Below are 23917 nucleotides of genomic sequence, written 5' to 3'. Positions count from 1 at the left end.
TGTAGCTTGGAACTGAGCGCTGTCTCAGCATATGGGAATAGTGTGCGATTTCTGTAACGTTAAAAATAAATCTAACACAGCGGTTGCATAAAGAAGCAGTGTATCTTTCTAACTATATGTAGAACATGTATATTTAGTCAAAGTTTATGATGTCTATTTACGTTATCTTGCCGCGCTACATAGATTTCCTGCGGGCATTTTTGAGTAATTTCTGAACGTGAACTCACTGTAAATGGACATTTATGGATATAAATGGCATATTATTGAAAAAAAAAATATGTACTGTGTAACATGTCATATTACTGTCATCTGATGAAGATTTTCAAAAAGTTAGTGAGCGATTTATTTTTTAATCCTGCGTTTGTTGATTGCATGTTTTGGCTATTCAAATGAGCTGTGTCTGGTGGTGGTTTTACATATATATGTGCTATGTTTTCGCTGTAAAACATTTTAGAAATCTGACTTGCTGGCTAGATTAACAAGGTGTTTATCTTTCATTTGAGCTATTGGACTTGTTAATGTGTGGAGGTTAAATATTTTTAAGAATATTTTTGCGTTCCATGCGCCACCGTTTCAGCTGAACGTGGGAGGGTTGATTCCCAATTGGGAACCAGTATCGTAGACAGGTTAAAATCTTTGGAGGGAGCTGAAAGTCCGTATTTCCCAGCGACAGCCCCGAAACCTGAAGGATCTGGAGAAGGTCTTTATGGAGGAGTGGTGCAAAATCCCTGCTGCAGTGTGTGCAAACCTGGTCAAGAACTACAGGAAACGTATGATCTCTGTAATTGCAAACAAAGGTTTATGTACCAAATATTAAGTGCTGCTTTTCTGATGTATCAAATACTTATGTCATGCAATAAAATGCAGATTAATTACTTAAAAATTATACAATGTGATTTTCTGGATTTTTGTTTTAGATTCCGTCTCTCACAGTTGAAGTGTACCTATGATAAAAATTACAGACCTCTACATGCTTTGTAAGTAGGAAAACCTGCCAAATCGGCAGTGTATTAAATACTTGTTCTCCCCACTGTATGTATTCTAGTCCAGGCTCATCCTATATGACTACTGCTGTGCACACCTTTATTCATATACTATCCATACTGTCTGTACACATGTTCCGGACTCTGACATTGCTCATCCTGATATTTCTTAATTTATTATTATTTTTGATTTTATTTGAACTTTTTTGATTGTGTGTATATTATTGTGTATTGCCAGGTAATATTACAGCACTGTTGGAGCTAGAAACACAAGCATATCACTGCACCTACGCTAACATCTGCAAGTCCACGATCATCTCCATTGTTTTGTTGATGTTGAGTGAGAGGTTATTTTCCTGGCACCACACTCCCAGAGCTCTCACCTCCTCCCTGCAGGCTGTCTCGTCATTGTTGGTAATCAAGCCTACTACTGTTGTGTCGTTTGCAAACTTGATGATTGAGTTGGAGGCGCGCTTGACCACGCAGTTATGGGTGAACAGGGAGTACAGGAGGGGGCTGAGCATGCACCCTTGTGGGGCCCCAGTGTTGAGGATCAGCGAAGTGGAGATATTGTTTCTTACCTTTTACCACCTGGGGGTGGCCCGTCAGATAGTCCAGGACCCAGTTGCACAGGGCGGGGTTCAAACCCAGGGCCTCAAGCTTAATGATGAGCTTGGAGGGTACTATGCTGTTGAATGCTGAGCTATAGTCAATAAACAGAATTCTTACATAGGTATTCCTCGTGTCCAGATGGGATGTGTGCAGTGTAATTGTCTATGGATCTATTGGAGCGGTAAGTAAATTGGAGATGGTCTAGAGTGACAGGTAAGGTAGAGGTGATATGATCCTTGACTAATCTCTCAAAGCATGTCATGATGACAGAAGTGAGTGCTACGGGAAAATAGTAATTAAGTTAAATTACCTTTGCTTTCTTTGGTACAGGAACAATGGTGGCCATCTTGAAGCATGTGGGGACAACAGACTGGGATAGGGAGAGATTGAAAATCTACGTAAACACACCAGCCAGCTGGTCTGCGCATTCTCTGAGGACGCGGCTAGGGATGCCTTCGGTGGCACTGTGTTATCCTTAAAGCGGGTGAAAAATATAATTAGCTTGTCCGGAAGCAAGACATCGGTGTCCACGACATGGCTGGTTTTCCTTTAGTAGTCCGTAATGTCTGTAGACCCTGCCACATATGTCTCGTGTCTGAGCCATTTAATTGCGACTCCACTTTATCTCTTTACTGACGTTTTGCCTGTTTGATTGTCTTGTGGAGTGAATAACTACAATGTTTGTACTCTGCCATATTCCCAGTCACCTTGCCATCGTTAAATGTGGTGGTTTGCACTTTCAGTTTTGCATGAATGCTGCCATCTATCCACAGTTTCTGGTTAGGATAGGATTTAATAGTCACAGTAGGTACAACATCTACTATACACTTCCTGATAAACTCAGTCACCGTATCAGTATAGTCATCAATATTATTCCTTGAAGCTACCCGGAAAATATCCCTGTCCGTGTGATCACAACAATCTTGAAGCGTGCATTCCGATTGGTCAGACCGGTGTTGAATAATCCTTAGCACGGGTACATCCTGTTTGAGTTTCTGTCCACAGGAAGCGAGGAGCAAAATGAAATCCTGGTCAGATTTGTCAAAAGGAGGGTAGGGGAGTGCCTTGTAGGCAAATTGGAGCAAGTTGGAGTAACAGTGGTTGAATGTTTTAGCAGTACTAGAGTCGCTATATTGATAGAACTTTAGCAGCCTTGTCCTCAAATGTTCTTTCTTACAATCCCCAGCTACAATAAATACAACCTCAGGATATGTGGTTTTCAGTTTGCATGAAGTCCATTGAAGTTCTTTGAGGGCTGTCGCAGTATCAGCTTGAGGGGGGATATACACGGCCGGAGATAATACGGTCTGCATTTGATTCTGAGGTATTCTAGGTCGGGTGACCAAAAGGACTTGAGTTCCTATACGTTATCACAATTACACCTTGAGTGGCTAATCATGAAACAGACACCCCCGCCCGTCTTCTTCCCAGAGAGATATGTCTGCGCAATGAACTGAGAACCCAACTGGTTGGACGGACTCAGACAGTATATCCTGAGAGCCATATTTCCATGAAACTGAGTATTTTACAATCCCTGATGTCCCTCTGGAAAGAAACCCTCGCCCTGAGCTCTTCAACTTTATTATCCAGAGACTGAACATTAACTTGTTATGGCTGAAATCCCAATATCGGGATCGATATGACAAATACCAGTGAAAATAGAGGGTGCGAAATTCAAACCACAGAAATCTCATAATTACAATTCCTAAAACATACATGTGTCTTATATCATTTTAAAGCAATTCTCGTTGTTAATCCCACCAAAGTGTCCGATTTCAAATAGGCTTTTCAGCGAAAGCACTACAAACGATTATGTTAGGTCTCCACCAAACCACAAAAAGCACAGCCATTTTCCAGCAAAATATAGCATTCACAAAAAGCATAAATAAAGATAACATTAATCACTAACCTTGAATTATCTTAATCAGATGACACTCATAGGACTTCATGTTACACAATACATGCATGTTTTGTTTGAAAAAGTTCATATTTATATAAAAAAATCTGAGTTTACATTGGCGCGTTAGATTCACTAGTTCCAAAAACATCAAGTGATTTTGCATAGCCACATCGTTTCAACAGAAATATTCATCATAAATGTAGATGATAATACAAGTTATACACATGGAATTATAGATATACTTCTCCATAATGCAACCGCTGTGTCAGATTTCAAAAAAAGTTTACGCCCATGCAATAATCTGAGACGGCGCTCAGAACAGTAGCCAAATTAGCCTCCATGTTGGAGTCAACAGAAACCAGAAAATACATGGTAAATGTTTCCTTACCTTTGATGAACTTCATCAGAATGCAGTCCTAGAAATCACAGGTCCACAATAAATGCTTGATTTGTTAGAAAATTTCCATTATTTATGTCCAATTAGCTACTTTGAGTCAACTTTAAGTTGTTTACATTAATCTTGAATAACGTTCCAACAGGAGAATTAGAATTACTTCAGATGAGCAGTGGAACGCAGGTGCTTCCCCTGTGAACGCGCCTGGTGAAAGCATGGTCCACTCATGGCTGTGGTGACTATTTCCTGTGTCAAGCGACCCCCCCCCCTTCACATTAGATTCATCAGACAAAGTTCTATTGACTGCTGATATCTAGTGGAAGGCGTAGGAAGTGAAAACTCATCCATATCTTGCTGTTATTTCAATGAGACCTTGGTTGAACATCTGCCACCTCCAGAAAAAAAACAGGAAGTGGAATTTCTCAGGTTTTTGCCTGCTATATGAGTTCTGTTATACTCACAGACATAATTCAAACAGTTTTAGAAATGTCAGAGTGTTTTCTGTCCAATTCTAATAATAATATGCAAATATTAGCAACTATGTCTGAGGAGCAGGCCGTTTGATATGGGCACCTTTCATCCAAGCTACTCAATACTGCCCCTGCAGCCATAAGAAGTTAACAAATAATATACTCAGAAGTGGTGGATGGTGTGCGCAACTCCGAAGTCGAACCAGAAGACCACTCCGAGTACCTCTCTGCTGCCAGCGTTGTTTTGGGTCGGCTTCTGGAATCACTTCTATTTCCCTGGGGAAATAAAGGATCCGCTTCGGGAAAGTCGTATTCCTGGTCGTAATGCTGGTACTGCTGTTGAGTTACAGCCGCTCTGATATCCAATAGTTATTTTCGGCCTTATGTAATAGCCCAGAACATTTCCTTGGCTAACAATGTAAGAAATAATGCATAAAAATACAAAATACTGCAAAGTTTTCTAATAGCTAGAACCGAGGCGGCTCTCTCTGTCGGCGCCAGTTTCTTCTCTGTATTTCTTCGCCATATCTTTCACTGTCCGAGTGCACATGACTTATAAAAACTTGAAACTATTGTGAACCATCTTGTAGAGAAAAATATTGTATGATAATGTACAACACAATGTCTTGGCTGTCTCTCCTATAGACTTCTGAAGTACCTGTGTCTACAACCTAGTGTCAGCCTGTTGAGGAGAGGTATCAGTATTTTCAGCCCAGTGTCAGCCTGTTGAGGAGAGGTATCAGTATCTGCAGCCCAGCGTCAGCCTGTTGAGGAGAGGTATCAGTATCTTCAGCCCAGCGTCAGCCTGTTGAGGAGAGGTATCAGTATCTACAACCCAGCGTCAGCCTGTTGAGGAGAGGCATCAGTATCTACAGCCCAGCGTCAGCCTGTTGAGGAGAGGTATCAGTATCTACAGCCCAGCGTCAGCCTGTTGAGGAGAGGTATCAGTATCTTCGGCCCAGCGTCAGCCTGTTGAGGAGAGGTATCAATATCTACAGCCCAGTGTCAGGGCTCAGGGCTGAAACTCTCCCTGCTCAAACTCTATGCAGGTCAGTTTATTGAGGGTCTAATTGCTCTGAGATTTAGCCAGGTGAAGAAGTCACTGATCGTTTCTGTTCGAGATGTGCAGAGACTGAAGAACTTCTCCCCTCCATAATCCTTTTCCCACAAGCCTTTCTCCCCTGTAATGACTTTTCTGCCTGCCTGGGTTTGACCGTAACAAAAGTAATGGAACAGTGTATGTAGTGTGAATTATGTGTGACTGTGTGGGTGTGTGTGTTTGTGTACGTGTGTGTGTGTGTGCACCAGCAAAAATGCTACTATCTAATCGTCTTTGTGTGGCATCTCTGGAAATCATAGCAATGTGAATGCATGGAACCACTATACAGAAAAACCCTGTATTTATGCAAATAAAAGTGATTAAACTGACTGAACCCTGATTCTCAAAACACAACGCTCATCGAAAAGAGTCCAGAGTGTACCTTCAAGAAGAGTCCAGAGAGTACCACCAGGAAGAGTCCAGAGAGTACCGTCAGGAAGAGTCCAGAGTGTACCACCAGGAAGAGTCCAGAGTGTACTACCAGGAAGAGTCCAGAGAGTACCGTCAGGAAGAGTCCAGAGTGTACCTTCAGGAAGAGTCAAGAGTGTACGACCAGGAAGAGTACAGAGTGTACAACCAGGAAGGGTCCAGAGAGTACCACCAGGAAGGGTCCAGAGAGTACCACCAGGAAGAGTCCAGAGTGTACCGTCAGGAAGAGTCCAGAGAGTGCCACCAGGAAGAGTCCAGAGAGTTCAGAGTGTACCGTCAGGAAGAGTCCAGATGGTAGAGTCAGGAAGAGTCCAGAGAGTACCAACAGGAAGAGTGCAGAGTGTACCGTCAGGAAGAGTCCAGAGAGTACCAACAGGAATAGTCCAGAGAGTACCAACAGGACGTTTCCATAGAGTACCAATAGGAAGAGTCCAGAGTGTACCGTCAGGAAGAGTCCAGAGAGTACCAACAGGAAGAGTCCAGAGAGTACCAACAGGAAGAGTCCAGAGAGTACCGTCAGGAAGAGTCCAGAGAGTACCAACAGGAAGAGTCCAGAGAGTATCACCAGGAAGGGTCCAGAGAGTACCAACAGGAAGGGTCCAGAGTGTACCGTCAGGAAGAGTCCAGAGAGTACCGTCAGGAACAGTCCAGAGTGTACCACCAGGAAGAGTCCAGAGTGTACCACCAGGAAGGGTCCAGAGAGAACCAACAGGAAGAGTCCAGAGAGTGCCACCAGGAAGAGTCCAGAGATTTCATAGTGTACCGTCAGGAAGCATCCAGAGTGTACCGTCAGGAGGAGTCCAGAGAGTACCAACAGGAAGAATCCAGAGAGTACCAACAGGAAGAGTCCAGAGTGTACCGTCAGGAAGAGTCCAGAGAGTACCAACAGGAAGAGTCCAGAGAGTACTGTCAGGAAGAGTCCAGAGAGTACCGTCAGGAATAGTCCAGAGTGTACCACCAGGGAAAAGTGCAGAGTGTACCACCAGGAATGGTCCAGAGAGTACCAACAGGAAGAGTCCAGAGTGTACTGTCAGGAAGAGTCCAGAGAGTGCCACCAGGAAGAGTCCAGAGTGTACCACCAGGAAGAGTCCAGAGTGTACAACCAGGAAGGGTCCAGAGTGTACCACCAGGAAGGGTCCAGAGAGAACCAACAGGAAGAGTCCAGAGTGTACAATCAGGAAGAGTCCAGAGTGTACCAACAGGAAGTGTCCAGAGAGTACCAACATGAAGAGTCCAGGGAGTACCAACAGGACGATTCCAGAGAGTACCAACAGGAAGATTCCAGAGTGTACCATCAGGAAGAGTCCAGAGAGTACCAACAGGAAGAGTCCAGAGAGTACCAACAGGAAGAATCCTGAGAGTACCAACAGGAAGAGTCCAGAGTGTACCGTGAGGAAGAGTCCAGAGAGTGCCACCAGGAAGAGTCCAGAGATTTCAGAGTGTACCGTCAGGAAGCATCCAGAGTGTACCGTCAGGAGGAGTCCAGAGAGTACCAACAGGAAGAATCCAGAGAGTACCAACAGGAAGAGTCCAGAGTGTACCGTCAGGAAGCGTCCAGAGAGTACCAACAGGAAGAGTCCAGAGAGTACTGTCAGGAAGAGTCCAGAGAGTACCGTCAGGAATAGTCCAGAGTGTACCACCAGGGAAAAGTGCAGAGTGTACCACCAGGAAGGGTCCAGAGAGTACCAACAGGAAGAGTCCAGAGTGTACTGTCAGGAAGAGTCCAGAGAGTGCCACCAGGAAGAGTCTAGAGAGTTCAGAGTGTACCGTCAGGAAGGGTCCAGAGTGTACCGTCAGGAAGAGTCCAGAGTGTACCGTCAGGAAGAGTCCAGAGAGTACCAACAGGAAGAGTCCAGAGTGTACAACCAGGAAGAGTCCAGAGAGTACCAACACACACACACACACACACACACACACACACACACGTACAAACACCAAGAAAATGAGAGGGCAGGGTGGAAACAGTGAGTTGAAGAAGATGACCAGGATGTAAAACAGACGGAGAAAACAGGACATGTAATTCCTCTCTTTCCCCCACACCCCTCCCTGACCTTTGACCTTTCACGGCCTGATACAACAGCCTCATCCGTTCAAACAGCATCAGCCCTTCAACCATCACATCCTCATCCTCACCGCTCCATTTCATATAGTCATCCCTTCTACTTTTTACTATTTTATCTCTTTATTTGGAAAACACATCCAGTGAATTGATTTGTTCACATCTGGGTTTATGTGAAACACTTAGTTACTTTTCCCACAATTTATTAAGCAATTAAAATCCTTACATTACGCAGTGCAAATTAACTGAATCTGCTCCATCTGAGGCAGCAGGAGAAAAACACTGTTCTATTTCACTATAGACCCAGCTAACACCAGACATCCTCATGATGTTTAGTACATTCTCTAGCTAACACTGAACATCCTCATGATGTATAGTACAGCATCATGGAAATCAAGAAAGGGACAAAACGTCATTAAAACACTAATTTGACCACTTCATTTGTTTTGACCCAGCCCCACTCAGGTAGCAGGACTAACTTCAACACCTATTGGAAACCGTTGGCATTGGTCTAGACTAGAAGCATAAGATCACAGTGGAAAGATGGGCTATGGGTTATGAGTCATTCTGAGGCCCAAAGCACGTACAGATGTAGGATCTTGCTTGACCACCCTGTTGCAGGAAAATTAAAAACGTGTTGTGTATTTGACGTTTAAAAAGGCTTTTGAAGTTTGTAATTTCCATTTTGAAATTTCAGACTTGATCTTCCCTTAAAAAAATATATGAACCCCCATAAAAATGTTATTTAATTATATTCAAATAATAATTATAATTTAAGGTTACTGCAAGATTATTTTCCTGCTGTAGCAAACTTAAACTCAAATTAAGATCCTACATCTGTACTGTACTGATCCTGAATATTCAGTGCTGGAGCTGGCCGGGTAAAAAAGTCCATGCAAAAGTTTATGTGTGCTCGGGTCTATTCAAAAAGAAGGGAGAAAAAGGGGACAGATATCTCTTCATTATTTAATTTTCCTCTGTTCTGTGAAAGTGTTGGTGTGGGGATCAAATGCCGGCCCGATCTAGCCACTTGTTATCTGGCAGAGAGGAGAGAGAAAGGAGTTGCAACCTCTTCAACCTCCTGCTCTCTCTGCAGACCAATCCAGCAGAGATTACATGAATGCCTGAACATCCACAATGGCTTCCTTCATGGGGAACACACACACACACACACACACACACACACACACACACACACACACACACACACACACACACACACACACACACACACACACACACACACACACACACACACACACACACACACGCACACAAGAAAGAAGGAAGATGAGAGTATGTGACCAATAAAATGTGATTTGATTTGACATAACAAAATAATCCTGTGACCAATTGATATAGTATCTGACCACCATCATGGTCTTGTTCACTGGTTGTGCTCATTGGCTAACCACTCTACAGACCCAGTACTGCCCTGCCCACCACCCTGACTTGTGTCAACCAAAGGCAATCTGTCATTGATTCAATTATATAGATATTTAGCAATACACTGGAGGACGACCGTTGTGAGACAAGATCCAGAGAAGGCAAATCCTGAGATAAAAATAGGTATTTTTAAATATCGTAAGGTGATTAAACATCACTCAGCACACCAGAAAATCATTTAGTAAAATTTGTCAGCTTTTACAATTGGCTGGAATGAAAGGGATAAATCACACCAGTAACAAGGCCATGGAGTTATTATGATTTCAACACATACTCATTACGAAACATTTAATTATGGTTAGAATGTAGAGACGGTGGGTACATTATGACTACAGCTCTACTCCAAGCTCCTAACTCCATTGCTCCTAATACTGTGATTGTATTGAACAGTGAACTGAAGGTTTTCATTATCAAAGTTGTACCAGACAATTGACAAGGCTTCGGCATGCGGGTCTTTGTGAGAGCTAGGCTATACAATGCACAGTGGGACATGTATTCACTTACAACCTTTCATAGGCTATAGAGCAGAGCTCTAGCTTTGATCCCCAAATCTAGTTGTTTACAGCAACCCTTCTATTGCTTAAAACTACTTTTAAAAGAATGTTTTAAACATACATTGAATGTGGCTTGAATACATACATAAAAATGTATGGCCAAATGTATGTGAATTAGTGATGCATTGCATTCACTGGAGAAAAGTAAATATGCTACTTTAACATCACTATAATGCAAATAATAATATATAAATGAATAGGTAAAAATATATAGCTTTCTTACTTGATTACTTGTACATTATATCTACCTATACACGCTCAAAACATAACATTGTCCCATGTTTACACCTATATTGCTCAAAGACAGTGAGCATCAGTAAGCTATGGGCCATTCTGTTTGTTGAGGCCATTGTGTGATTCATCAGTGAAGGGCTTTTTGAGCCATTGTAAGCTCTGACAGGCTGAATGAGAGGGAGTGTTTGGCGGTGGAAGGATGTGTGGGGCACACCTGCTGGGCTGGGCTGCCCAGCTCAGCTCTGCCCCTCAACTAATACGTGTAGCACTGAGGGTTCTATTGTCGCCACCGAGCTGTTGGTGGCTACATGTTTGAAGTGTCACAAGTGTCAGTCTTTATTAGGTTCAGAATGATATCGGGGATGAAGGGGAGAGAGAGTGGTTAAAATAGGGCCTGTTCGGCTCGCGCCACGGTGAAAAGTGGGCTGGCTGGGGGCTGCAAAATAAGAACTTGGCAAGGCTACCTGGGTTTGGGACATTCCACTGATTTAGGTGTTTGGCTTTGTCACGCTTCTCTAATAGCAGACTTTGTGGCTGAATTGAGGCAACATTTGTCAGCCATCACGGCCGATGGATGGACATCATCCCCCCCCTCCTGATTAAAATATCTCATAACTTAGGCAGGACAGAAGATGACGAAATACATAACATTAGCCCCATATGAATATCACTTGACAGGTCGAAGAAGGCCTGCTGTAAGGACAGTGTATTCCTGTGACAGGGCTAAGAAGGCCTGCTGTAAGGACAGTGTATTCCTGTGACAGGGCCAAGAAGGCCTGCTATAAGGACAGTGTATTCCTGTGACAGGGCCAAGAAGGCCTGCTGTAAGGACAGTGTATTCCTGTGACAGGGCCAAGAAGGCCTGCTGTAAGGACAGTGTATTCCTGTGACAGGGCCAAGAAGGCCTGCTGTAAGGACAGTGTATTCCTGTGACAGGGCCAAAAAGGCCTGCTGTAAGGACAGTGTATTCCTGTGACAGGGCCAAGAAGGCCTGCTATAAGGACAGTCTATTCCTGTGACAGGGCCAAGAAGGCCTGCTGTAAGGACAGTGTATTCCTGTGACAGGGACAAGAAGGCCTGCTGTAAGGACAGTGTATTCCTGTGACAGGGCCAAGAAGGCCTGCTGTAAGGACAGTGTATTCCTGTGACAGGGCCAAGAAGGCCTGCTGTAAGGACAGTGTATTCCTGTGACAGGGCCAAGAAGGCCTGCTGTAAGGACAGTGTATTCCTGTGACAGGGCCAAGAAGGCCTGCTGTAAGGACAGTGTATTCCTGTGACAGGGCCAAGAAGGCCTGCTGTAAGGACAGTGTATTCCTGTGACAGGGCCAAGAAGGCCTGCTGTAAGGACAGTGTATTCCTGTGACAGGGCCAAGAAGGCCTGCTGTAAGGACAGTGTATTCCTGTGACAGGGACAAGAAGGCCTGCTGTAAGGATAGAATCTGATCTATTATCTGCATGTTGTATGCATATTACACTGTGTATTACCCACAAAAATATGAAGGTTTAAGAAGTGCATATCGGTTGACATCCGATTCAAATGTTCATTGACAAAGGAAAGAAGCAGGGGGCAGAAAATCCATAATTGCTCTCATCACCATATGATTTTCTGCAGGGAGCACAAAATGACCTTTGTCTATTACATTTCTGTGCAATATAGCAACACAGAGATGATCACTGAGCCACATAATGACCTGCTCATCAATACATGGATCTACGAGAGAGACGGCTTGTGAAGGGACAAAACAGATTACACACACACCTCATGGCGGTAGTGGCATATATTCCAGTCTATCTGAAATGCATGATGGTTAATAATGATGTGAGGCTGATCATCCCCCTCCTCCCCCCATCCCCCTTGGCCCATAGAGGGGCCCCATATGTTTCTCTCTGTCCGTGTCATTACCTTGTTACTGCACTGACTGCCAGCCAGAGAGAGAGAGGAACGGAAAGAGAGTGAAAAGGAGGGAGAGAGAGAGAGACAGAGAGAGAGAGAGCGAGAGAGGGGGAGAGAGAGGCCGCCCAAGACAACGTTATAACTGGAATTGGCTGGGGTCAAAAGTGCCATAATTACTTTAAAATGTCAGCCTACAATAAAATACAACAGTTCATCTGGCAGAAAGCAAATTAGCTTTGACCATGGCGTAATTACCCTTTCCTTCAGAACCATTAGGAGAGATCAGATCTCCAGGTTCACTGTTTGAGGAAAGGCCATCAGAGTACACTCTACCTGACAAGGATGCACATTTGCCATTTTGAGTGGTAATTTATTGTCCTTATAATATAATTTTTTGTATACGACTCTGGAATGGAAATGTGTAATAACCTGCTAGTTTCATCTGGACCAATCCAAAACTTGTCTGCTTTGCTATTCCTTTGCCTTTCTCTCTCTCCCTCTTTCCTTTCATTTGACTGTCCTGTCATCGTTTGTTTTGTAAGGTATCAACCTCTTCCTGGCCTAACAGTTACGTTATTGGATGTTGAAGAATTATAAGCCGTGATACTGATCTTTAACTAAAAAGTGAGATTTCCCCAAAACAGAAAATCATTGAGTGGTCATAGAAAATAATCCATATTATTAGTTGTGAAAAATCAAGAAAACCTCACCCTCAAGAAAAAAAATCAAGAAAACCTCACCCTCAAGAGTCCATTCAACAGAATAAAAACTTGAATCTATCTGGGATTCTCTAACAAAAACCAGGTTAAATCATTAGAGTAGATAGAGATGACTTTAAAACACTAATAATGGGAGACTCCTTTAATTTGCACTATGATAAAAGTCAGCAGATATCATTAGACATATCAAATCGACATGAGCCTGGACACAACAGGGGAGATGAAGTCTTAATGGCCATAAAGATATATCTCCATCCTCCTCCTTAGAATAAAGCCGTAGCATCATCCTACCTCCCGTTTGCGTCTCCTCCCTGAGAGATGCATTATGGCAGATCTCTCTATAAGGGCTAATTACACGTGCTCCACATGCTCACTCCAACTCAGTCGGAGTGCACAAAGGGAGTGAAATGAATAAGGTGTGGAAAACCTGTAGCCTTTTTTGCCTGTCATCCTCATAACTAATTAGAAATGCTGCAATCTCCAATTAGCTAATGCGCTTCTGGTGACCTCGCACACAATGGGCTGCGGTTAAGTGTGGGATGATTAACATTTCAAAAAGTCCATCTCCTACACGACTTAGTTTCATGCCGTCACTGTTAGGTAAAACATTAAAATGAAGGAATTGTTTAGTAAAACATGGAGACCAGCAGATCAGCCATGGTCATCTTTAGTGATATATAGTACTAATGATACTACTCTGTCCGTATCCACATCCAAACCATAACTAGGCCCAATTAGTCTGACATGACTTGAACAAAAGTCAGACCTCTTTAGTTGCGAACAGGTCACCAGGAGAGATGTCAGTACTGTTAGGAATCATTGTTGAAAGCTATGCTACTAGTGTAAATATATATAATCAATAGAAGTAACAATGGGTTTTTATTATCATAAATTGTCATAAACTAATACTCTTCAAACAACAAACAATAATAATTCTGTGCACGTTCCATGGAAATAGGAGCCACAGTAACTAGAGTAAATCATTGTTAACATACTGTCTTAGTGCAGGTGGGCTGGGCTGTTCATTCCTTTCTCTGCGATACATTACCTTACTAAATCTACGGTATGTGAATATGTATGCATCTCCCACTACCAGTCTACTGTAAATGAGCTGATACATTTTCATACTAGGGTTGTTTGGATTACACCCCGTGTAGGCGCGGTAAGGAGATTAAGACGTGACCTGCTTTTTTATAATACCTTGAAGCGTCAGTTACGCCCCTAAATGGCCGTTACGATTGATTTAGGTAAGCCTTGTGTGTTCAGTAACACATAGGTGCGGCTTTTATTGTGGACGATAATTATTAGCCCTGTTGTTTGCTCATTCCTGGCGACTTTGGCAATTAAGCGCTAGCTGTGTAGACTGCGGCCCAACCAACTGACTACCCGATAGAATGTATCACAGGTAGCACTTCTCTTCTGCATCTCTGCTCAAGTGCATTGTAACCTTATCAAATTACCGCTGGGCTGACTGTCAGCGCCATTCCTTAGTTGGCAGCGGATGCCATGATTAGTCATATTGAATTATACATCCAGAGCATGTATGCCCTCCCTCCCCACCAACACCACACACACACACAAACACACACAAACACACACAAACACACACAAACACACACACGCCCTCCTGTTTGGGTTTGGTGGCAGGGAGCGGTGTGGAAGGGTGGAAACAGGATTAGGGAGACGGTTCCACTGTCACACAGACCTCCGGATTGTAATTCACATGCCTTCCAAACAGCTTGGCACAGCTTTAAGTCACCTAAGGTTTGCCTTGACATGAAATGCAGACCTGGGCACCAATGAGGTTATCAGGGGGGAGTGAGGGTCAGGGGAAGTCACAGGGTACAGAACACCCAACGTCCTCAGCATGCCACCGGATCCCCTACTCCTGTCACATGTGATGTGACACCTATCTAACAGTCACAAGATTACAATCCTCTTCATTAATTTTATCTCTCCCGACATAAACTTTTAATATGCGCACTGGCAGTATGTGGGACTTCCACGGCAGTTTAAATGACTGCAACCTGTAATTACTGTTCCAGCACTTGATTAGAATAATCTGATTGCAATTATTGAGTGACTTTAAATACAAGCCCCGAGCTACAGAACAATAATTCAAGGGCAGTGATTGGGAACGAGGAAAGTGTTTCTTTTTGGCTGTAAAATGATGTTATAATCAGAGCTGACTGGGGAAGCCCTGCTAGTGAGCCTTTCACCTCAATTAAAGCCCATTTATGCAGTGAGGAGGAAGAAGTTTGAGCTGCGATGTGGAGTTAATCGTGATGCCGACACTTTCTGAGCCATCACGGATCATAGAGTAAACCTCCCTAACAAGTAAACACGCAGATACACAGCAGCACACAAGCATGGCAGACACGCTTGCATGCACTCACACACACACATGCGTGCACACAAAAATACACAAAATGGGCAGAGCTGTTTCGTCTCAGTTAATTGGGTAAAAAACTCAAAGTAATCTCTCAATCTTCAAAGTGCAAGACTATAGATAAGGTTTATAGCTGCCATAATCACTGCAGTGTGGAGAGACACAAGCGCTGAATCAAACTCAGTCAACATGGCTGCCAGTCCCTATATCTGGAGTCAAAATGTCCGCTAGTCCCTATATGTGGTGTCAATATGGCCGCTAGTCCCTATACGTGGAGTCAACATGTGTCACGCCCTGACCTTATAGATCCTTTTTATGTCTCTATTTTGGTTTGGTCAGGGCGTGAGTTGGGGTGGGCATTCTATGTTTTTGTGTTCTATGTTTTCTATTTCTGTGTGTTTGGCCGGGTGTGGTTCTCAATCAGAGGCAGCTGTCTATCGTTGTCTCTGAGAACCATACTTAGGTAGCCTTTTCCCACCTGTGTCTTGTGGGTAGTTATTTTCTGTTTAGTGTTTTCTGCACCTTTACAGGACTGTTTCGGTTTCGTTTATTCATGTTGTTTTGTGTTTTAGTGTTCAGTCAAATAAAAATCATGAACACGTACCACGCTGCACTTTGGTCCACGCCTTCTTCCAACAGCCGTTACAACAGGGCTGCCAGTCCCTATAATGAAATCAAATTCAATTGTATTGGTTGCATACACATATTTAGCAGGTGTTATAGTGGAGGTAGCGAAACACTTGTGTTCCTAGCTCCAACAGACCAGTAATATCTAACAATGCACACAAATCTAAAGGTAAAAGAATGAAATTAAGAAATATAGTAATATTAGGACGGGGAATGTCAGAGTCTGGAGTATAAATATATATTTATGTATAATGGTATATGCTCTCAATGATGCTGTAACACTTTTTTCATTACTACATGATTCCATATGTGTCATTTCATAGTTTTGATGTCTTCACTATTATAATTCAATGTAGAAAATAGTCAAAATAAAAATAAATCCTTGAATGAGTAGGTGCTCTAAAACTTTACCGGGCAAAAGTTTTAGAGCACCTACTCATTCAAGGATTTATTTTTATTTTGACTATTTTCTACATTGAATTATAATAGTGAAGACATCAAAACTATGAAATGACACATATGGAATCATGTAGTAATGAAAAAAGTGTTACTGTAAACAAATCAATATACACTACCGTTTAAAAGTTTGGGGTCATTTCAGAATTTCCTTGTTTTTGAAAGAAAAGCAAATTTTTTGTCCATTAAAATAACATCAAATTGATCAGAAATACAGTGTAGACATCGGTAATGTTGTAAATGACTATTGTAGCTGGAAAAGGCTGGTTTGTAATGGAATATCTACATAGGCCCATTATCAGCAACCATTACTCCTGTGTTCCAATGGCACGTTGTGTTAGCTAATCCAAGTTTATAATTTTAAAAGGCTAATTGATCATTAGAAAATCCTTTTGTAATTATGTTAGCACAGCTGAAAACTGTTGTCCTGATTAAAGAAGCAATAAAACTGGCCTTCATTAGACTAGTTGAGTATCCGGAGCATCATCATTTGTGGGTTCGATTACAGGCTCAAAATGGCCAGAAATAAAGCACTTTCTTCTGAAACTCATCAGTCTACTCTTGATCTGAGAAATGAAAGCTATTCCATGCGAGAAGTTTCCAAGAAACTGAAGAACTCCCTTCACATAACAGCGCAAACTGGCTCTAACCAGAATAGAAAGAGGAGTGGGAGGCTCCGGTGCACAACTGAGCAAGAAGACAAGTAGTGTATAGTTTGAGAAACAGACGCCTCACAAGTCCTCAACTGGCAGTTTCATTAATAGTACTCGCAAAACACCAGTCTCAACGGCAACAGTGAACGGCGACTCCGGGATACTGGCCAACTAGGCAGAGTTCCTCTTTCCAGTGTCAGTGTTATTTTGCCCATCTTAATATTTTATTTATATTGGTCAGTCTGAGATGTTTTTTTTCTTTGCAACTCTGCCTAGAAGGCCAGCATCCCAGAGTCACCTCTTCACTGTTGTCAATCGGTGCCATTACTAGATTACTAGACCTGGAGTCAACATGGCTGCCAGTCCCTATACCTGGCAAACCAACGTCCAAACGTCCAAATCATTACTTTCACTTCACCAGCGGCTCACTTGTCTCTGAGAACTGTTAGGTGATTATTAAAAAAGGTGGTGCAACTGGGAAAAAGTACCAGCACTGATTCCATGGTCAACGTGAAGGACGAATCCGGTGACTAATTCTTTCAGCTGAGGATATTCCTTTTGTGTCTCTGACTCACAGGCTGACCCACTGTGGCTGATTAAAGAAACAAGACTGATTAGTAGCTCCTCACAGAGAACCAGCTATAGTACTCATGTAGGTGTGTGTGTGTGTGTGTGTGTGTGTGTGTGTGTGTGTGTGTGTGTGTGTGTGTGTGTATACTCTTAGCTCAACAGCCATTTCAAAGGGGGCAAGCATTCAATAATCCACTAATTGCTGTTACATGCTCACTAGAATGAACAGAGCCGTTGTCTCCTATTCTCACTGTAAATTCAAAGAGCTTGAGCAATGTGTTATTGCTCAAAACATCTTTGCTGGATCATAGGGCTCGGAGTTAATGACAATACCATGTGTGATAACCACCTAATTGTATGATAATGAGCCAATAACATCAATGGCTAATGACACTAGTCTAAGGCACCCCGGGCCCCACTGTGGCACATCCAACACTGATAGAGCAGGATAAATCACAGCAGCCTTGATAGCTTCATTAGCCTTATAAAAGAAGGTGTTAGACTCAAAAGATGGCCGCCACCATGTCCCGTCTCAGGGGAATGGAATGAACCCTGCAGTCACACACACTGTGGACTCTCAGCCTGACATTCTTTCCACTGGACACCAACAGCAGTGTAATAAGGGAGTCACTAGGGGAAAGGAGGAGGTTCACTGGGGCTGAAACTGAGTTAAAACAGCTAGTCTGTCACTACAGAATTATAGGCAAAGGAAAGTTTGAAATAGGTCAAATTCACACGCACTGTTCAACAAAACATACGGAAGATGATAATTATAGATTGACAGAAATATGTCTCTAAGAAAATATAAATGTTATGATTATTTACAAGAAAAACATTTTCAGTTAACCTGGTGAGAAGGCAGCCATAAGCCACTCAGCAGTGATCCCCTATTTGAAGTGATATCTGAGCAGTGACAGTCTAAACAGTCTAAACCGAGTGATTCAACCCTCAACACTACAGTTCCCTCACTCCCACTGCCTTCTAGGATCTGTCACTCAGAGAAGGGTGTGTGTGTGTGTGTGTGTGTGTGTGTGTGTGTGTGTGTGTGTGTGTGTGTGTGTGTGTGTGTGTGTGTGTGTGTGTGTGTGTGTGTGTGCGTGCCTGTGTTTTAACCCTTATTTTACCAGTTAAGTTGACTGAGAACACATTCACAGCAACAACCTGGTGAATAGTTACAGGGGAGAGGAGGGGGGCTGAATGAGCCAATTTGAAGCTGGGAATGATTACGTGGCCATGATGGTATGATGGGCGAGAATGGGAATTTACTAATTTGTTTGTATGTTTGCTAAAGCATGAGTGGGTGGCTGCAGCTTGCGTTTGTGTGTGTGTGTGTGTGTGTGTGTGTGTGTGTGTGTGTGTGTGTGTGTGTGTGTGTGTGTGTGTACACTCTACTGTATATGTGTGTAAGTGGGCGTGGGCGGCAGTGGGTGGGTTGAAGGGGGCTGAACTTTCAGGAACTGTCAGGTCTCAACAATGGGGTAATAGTAAACAAGCGTGATGAAGGCTAATCACATTAAGCTAAGGCACAGCCTATGTAGGCATGGCCCTCTTAATCCACACTGCTCCTGATCATATTAACCTAATCCCAGAGGGAGAGGAGGACCAAGAGGGGCTTTCAAATTGCATTACATTAGGTATAATCATCTTTAGGCCAATTATCTGGCTGCTGTAGCAGAACACTCAGCTATCTGACAGAGTGGTTTAGTTACATTCATTCATTTGTTTATGTATGATTTGGAGGTAGTGAATAGATTTTTCATAGGGTTAGATAAAGTATCAGGCCCAAACAAGAAAGCCTGTTTAGTCCTCAATGTATCATTGTAGGTGACTTCAGATTTAGCTGTAAAAAACAATCAAATCAAATGTTGTTAGTCACATACACGTGTTTAGCAGATGTTATTGCGGGTGTAACGAAATGCTTGTGTTTCTAGCTCCAACAGTTCAGTAATATCTAACAAGTAATTTCTAACAATTTCACAACAAGACACACATCTAAAGTAATGGAATGGAATTAAGAATATATAAATATTTAGAAAAGCAACGTCAGCGTTGCGTAGACTAAGATACAGTAGAATAGGATAAAATACAGTATATACATATATATGAGATGAGTAATGCAAAATATGTAAACGTTATTAACTAGTGACAGAAGATAGAAGCTGTTTTTCAGTCTCTCGGTCCCAGCTTTGATGCACCTGTACTGACCTCGCCTTCTGGATGATAGGGGGTGAACAGGCAGTGGCTCGGGTGGTTGTTGTCCTTGATGATCTTTTTGGCCTTCCTGTGACATCGGGTGCTGTAGGTGTCCTGGAGGGCAGATAGTTTGTCCCCGGTGGTGCATTGGGCAGACCGCACCACCCTCTGGAGAGCCCTGCGATTTCGGCGGTGCGGTTTCCGTACCAGGTGGTGATACAGCCCGACAGGACCTCTCAATTTTGCATCTGTAAATGTTTGAGGACAAATGCCACAAGTGTGCAACGCTGTCATCAAGGCAAAGGGTGGCTACTTTGAAGAATCTCAATATAACACTTTTTTGCTTACTTTATGATCCATATGTGTTATTACATAGTTTTGATGTCTTCACTATTATTCTACAATGTAAGAAAAACCCTTGAACGAGTAGCTGTGTCCAAATTTTTGACTTGTACTCTAGGTATTCCTCTTGTCCAGATGGGATAGGGCAGTGTGCAGTGAGATGGCGATTGCATCGTCTGTGGATCTTTTGGGACGGTAACACAACAAGGAATTCTTTGATATTATTCAGTCTACTTTACAAATAATTATTACAGATGTTATTGTCAATGGGCCATTTCCCATGCCGCAGTCTATTGAGAAAATGTATGAAACACCATCAATTCTCCCCCAGACTTTCTGAACTCTGCTGAGTAAACTTTATTCCTTCTCCCCTACACTGTAATACTGTTCTGTAATTTCAACAGTAAAACACGGTAGAAGGCACATTATAATTCCATACATGTGTTTTACAGCATTAATGCTGTAGATTAATGCTGTAAAATGCTCGAACATACTGTATTTCTTTACAGTATTAACTTATGCCCACTCTAGATTCAAATTATCAATTTCAGGTGCCAGCCATCTCCTGCAGGTTAGACACATGAAGATCAGACTATTTTAGTAATTATCTTCTTGAAGTGGCTCTGAAGTGGAATAATATTTTCAGCAGTTGCTGGGTAAGTACCTTGACTTGTTTATAAGTATGTATCTTTATTGCTAGCCAACGTTGAATTACTGCATGTTTTCTTAGCTAACTTCTCTAGGTAGCTAATGTTTGCTAGCTAGTTAGCTAGGTCAAGTTGACACAAGCCAATTGCGTTCTGCTCTAAATTGATTGTAAACGACCTAGAATAATTATTGTGATGACATGCTATATCGCAGCCCCTGAGTGTCATGGAGAATACACTGAGTGCAGATTTGTGACGTCAGGTTTTTACCATTACTACAGAGAAGATGGCTTAATTCTAGCAGTTCAAACAATGACCCATATTACCGGCGCAATGTTTTTTTCCGATTGAAGGGCAGCATTTTGGACATAATCGTACTCGTAAGCCGCTAAAGCCGATACGAATTACCAGTGCAGCGTGTTGTATTGAGGTGCCTGCCGACCTAAGCAAGGTTCAGTGTCACTGGGCACCTGTAGCTTACAACACTCACCGAGGCATCAACGTGAGCTAGTAACGTGGCAGATTTTTTTTTTCCCTCCCATGATTATATTTCAAGTACGATAGCAGCCCACACAAAACATAACTAATATTGGTAGCAATCTAGATGTCACCGTGATATAGTCTACTCAATGGGGAGAGCATGAAGGGCAACAACACTGGGACACAGTGTCCTCTTTAGCTGTCACAACCCAGTGAGATTCGGTTTACTTGGCTCTCAGCAGTGACAGATACTGTAGGTCTTTGTTTTGCAGGCCAGGAGTGTCCATATAGCCTCTCCCAACATTGTTCCATAATGTTACAATATTAGCCAATCCTGTTCACTTTACAGGATGAAGGGAAAATGTTGTGAGTCTGGTAAAATAGTCTGTGGTATTGTGTAGGCTTGTTCAATGCGTCAAATGATTTCATAAACTACATTGGATATATGCTGTCGATTCAAATCTACCCAAGATCATGAACCCTGAAGACGTGACAAAGTGCATGACAAGGGGCTCAAAGGAAATCAGCTGTTCTCAACCCCTCACATTTCCCCATTCTTCCAAGAGCTCGCTGATTTTGAATGAAGCCCACTAGTGAGGTAAGTACAGACACACACAGATTGATATGCCCCTTGTCCCCTGTCTTTTTACCCACTGAGTAACAGCACTGGTGCTCTGTCTCTCATTCTATTCTTTATTTTTCTTTGCGTATCCTAGGGGTGAGAAGAGCTGACAAATCAGAACTGAGCCCCATGAGGAACACCCAATGCTGCACTGACTTCTCTCTCATAGATGCTCTCCTGCCCAAACTGTCCCGTTGTGTGTTTCACCGCCTCTGAACCACCTAACCCGAAAAACAGTTTCGGGTAACCTTACCCGAAAAACAGACATTTTTTTACAGTTTTATCCGCCGAAATAAATGAATCCCCTTCAAGCCATGGCTCAAAGGGTGAAAGAGAGAGTGAACAAGTGTAAGAGATAAAGAGCGAGAGAGAGAGAGAAAGAGAGTGAGAGAAAGAGAGAGAGAGATTATTTAATGATACTTTAATGAAGACAGCTTCTCCATCCTGGAGGGTGTTATCAATCATTTCCAGGGCCAGGGACATGTACTAGTCTGTGGAGACCTAAATGCCAGAAACGGACAAGAACCTGATACCCTCAGCACACAGGGTGTAATGGGGGTGCGTGCTGGTGGCAGGGAAGTCAGGCACAGGAGATCGAACTTGGTATAAATGAAGCAGTTTAATAAGTGCTCAAAAACTCAGAAAACCAAAATTTACAAAATAATACAAGTGGGTACAAAACCCGTGGCACACCAGAACATAACTTGTACATAGCTTACAAACAAACAATCACCAACAAGGACATGAGGGGGAACAGAGGGTTAAATACACAACATATAATTGATGGGATTGGAACCAGGTGTGATAAAAGACAAGACAAAACCAAAGGAAAATGAAAAGATGATCAGCGATGGCTAGAAAGTCTGTGACTTTGACCACCGAACGCCACCCGAACAAGGAGAGGGATCAACTTTGGCGGAAGTCGTGACACAGGTGGACAAACACCTGCCTGGAGGTGATAGCATTCCCTCCCCTATATGCCCTCCTAGGCACAACTATGGCAGCATCACCAACATGGTAGGTATGGTAGGTACACCTATAGAACATCTCTTGGCAGAGGTACTGTAGACTACCCAGAGTCTCTCAGAGCGTTCACGGTCAGCCCACTGACACCCCTATCAGATCACAGCAAAATCACAGTCTACTTGAACAGAGCAATACTCAATCATGAGGCATCCAAGCCAAAGGAACTGAGTAATATTAAGAAATGCTATATATGGAAGGAATGTAGTGATGAAACCTACCAAAAAACAATAAGGCAACAACAAATTCAATCCCTTTTCAACAACTTCCTGGACAAAATGTTCCACTGTAATAGTGAAGATGTAAACTTGGCAGTAGAAAATCTTAACTGTATATGTGACCTCTCAGCTTCGCTATTAAATCAAAATAATTAAAACAGAAAACCGAAGAAAATTAACAACAATGACAAATGTTTTGATGAAGAATGTAAAAACCTAAGAAAGAAATTGAGACACCTGTCCAACCAAAAACATAGAGACCCAGAAAACCTGAGTCTACACCTTCACAATGGTGAATCACTGAAACAACACAAATGGAGATGTGTGGGTAAACCACTAATCCAATATTTTGGGCTCTATAACAAAGAACAAACAGCAAAAGCATATACATGATCAAATACAAATCTTAGAATCAACTATTAAAGAATACCAGAACCCCCTGGTTTCTCCAATTACCTTGAATGAAATACAGGACAAAATAAAAACCCTCCAACCCAAAAAGGACTGTGGTGTTGATGGTATCCTCAATGAAATTATCAAATATAAAGACAACAAATTCCAATTGGCTATACTAAAACTATTTAACATCATCCTTAGCTCTGGCATCTTCCCCAATATTTGGAACCATGAACTGATCACCCCAATCCACAAATGTGGAGACAAATTTGACACCAATAACAACTGTGGGATATGTGTCAACAGCAACCTTGGGAAAATCCTCTGTATTATCATTAACAGCAGACTCGTACATTTCCTAAGTGAAAACAATGCACTGAGCAAATGTCAAATTGGCTTTTTACCAAATTATCGTACGACAGACCATGTATTCACCTTGCACACCCTAATTGACAAACAAACAAACCAAAACAAAGGTAAAGTCTTCTCATGCTTTGTTGATTTCAAA

The 23917-nt window shown here is 42.5% G+C and overlaps 1 long non-coding RNA gene across 1 annotated transcript in view; it reads right to left on the bottom strand.

Moving 5' to 3' along the window:
• The window catches only part of LOC149982770 (uncharacterized), a 287559-nt gene extending 283578 nt beyond the window's left edge, over nucleotides 1-3981 (bottom strand). Inside the window, exon 1 of the long non-coding RNA XR_016496514.1 lies at nucleotides 3884-3981. This is a non-coding gene — a long non-coding RNA (uncharacterized LOC149982770). The remainder of the gene's footprint in view (nucleotides 1-3883) is intronic.
• Nucleotides 3982-23917: the final 19936 nt, after the last annotated feature.

Source organism: Oncorhynchus mykiss, chromosome 6, assembly GCF_057628025.1.
Source record: "Oncorhynchus mykiss isolate SJ-2025 chromosome 6, ASM5762802v1, whole genome shotgun sequence".
NCBI lineage: Eukaryota > Metazoa > Chordata > Actinopteri > Salmoniformes > Salmonidae > Oncorhynchus > Oncorhynchus mykiss.
The sequence above is the reverse complement of the archived record's forward strand: the minus strand, read 5'-3'. Positions and strand labels throughout refer to the sequence as shown.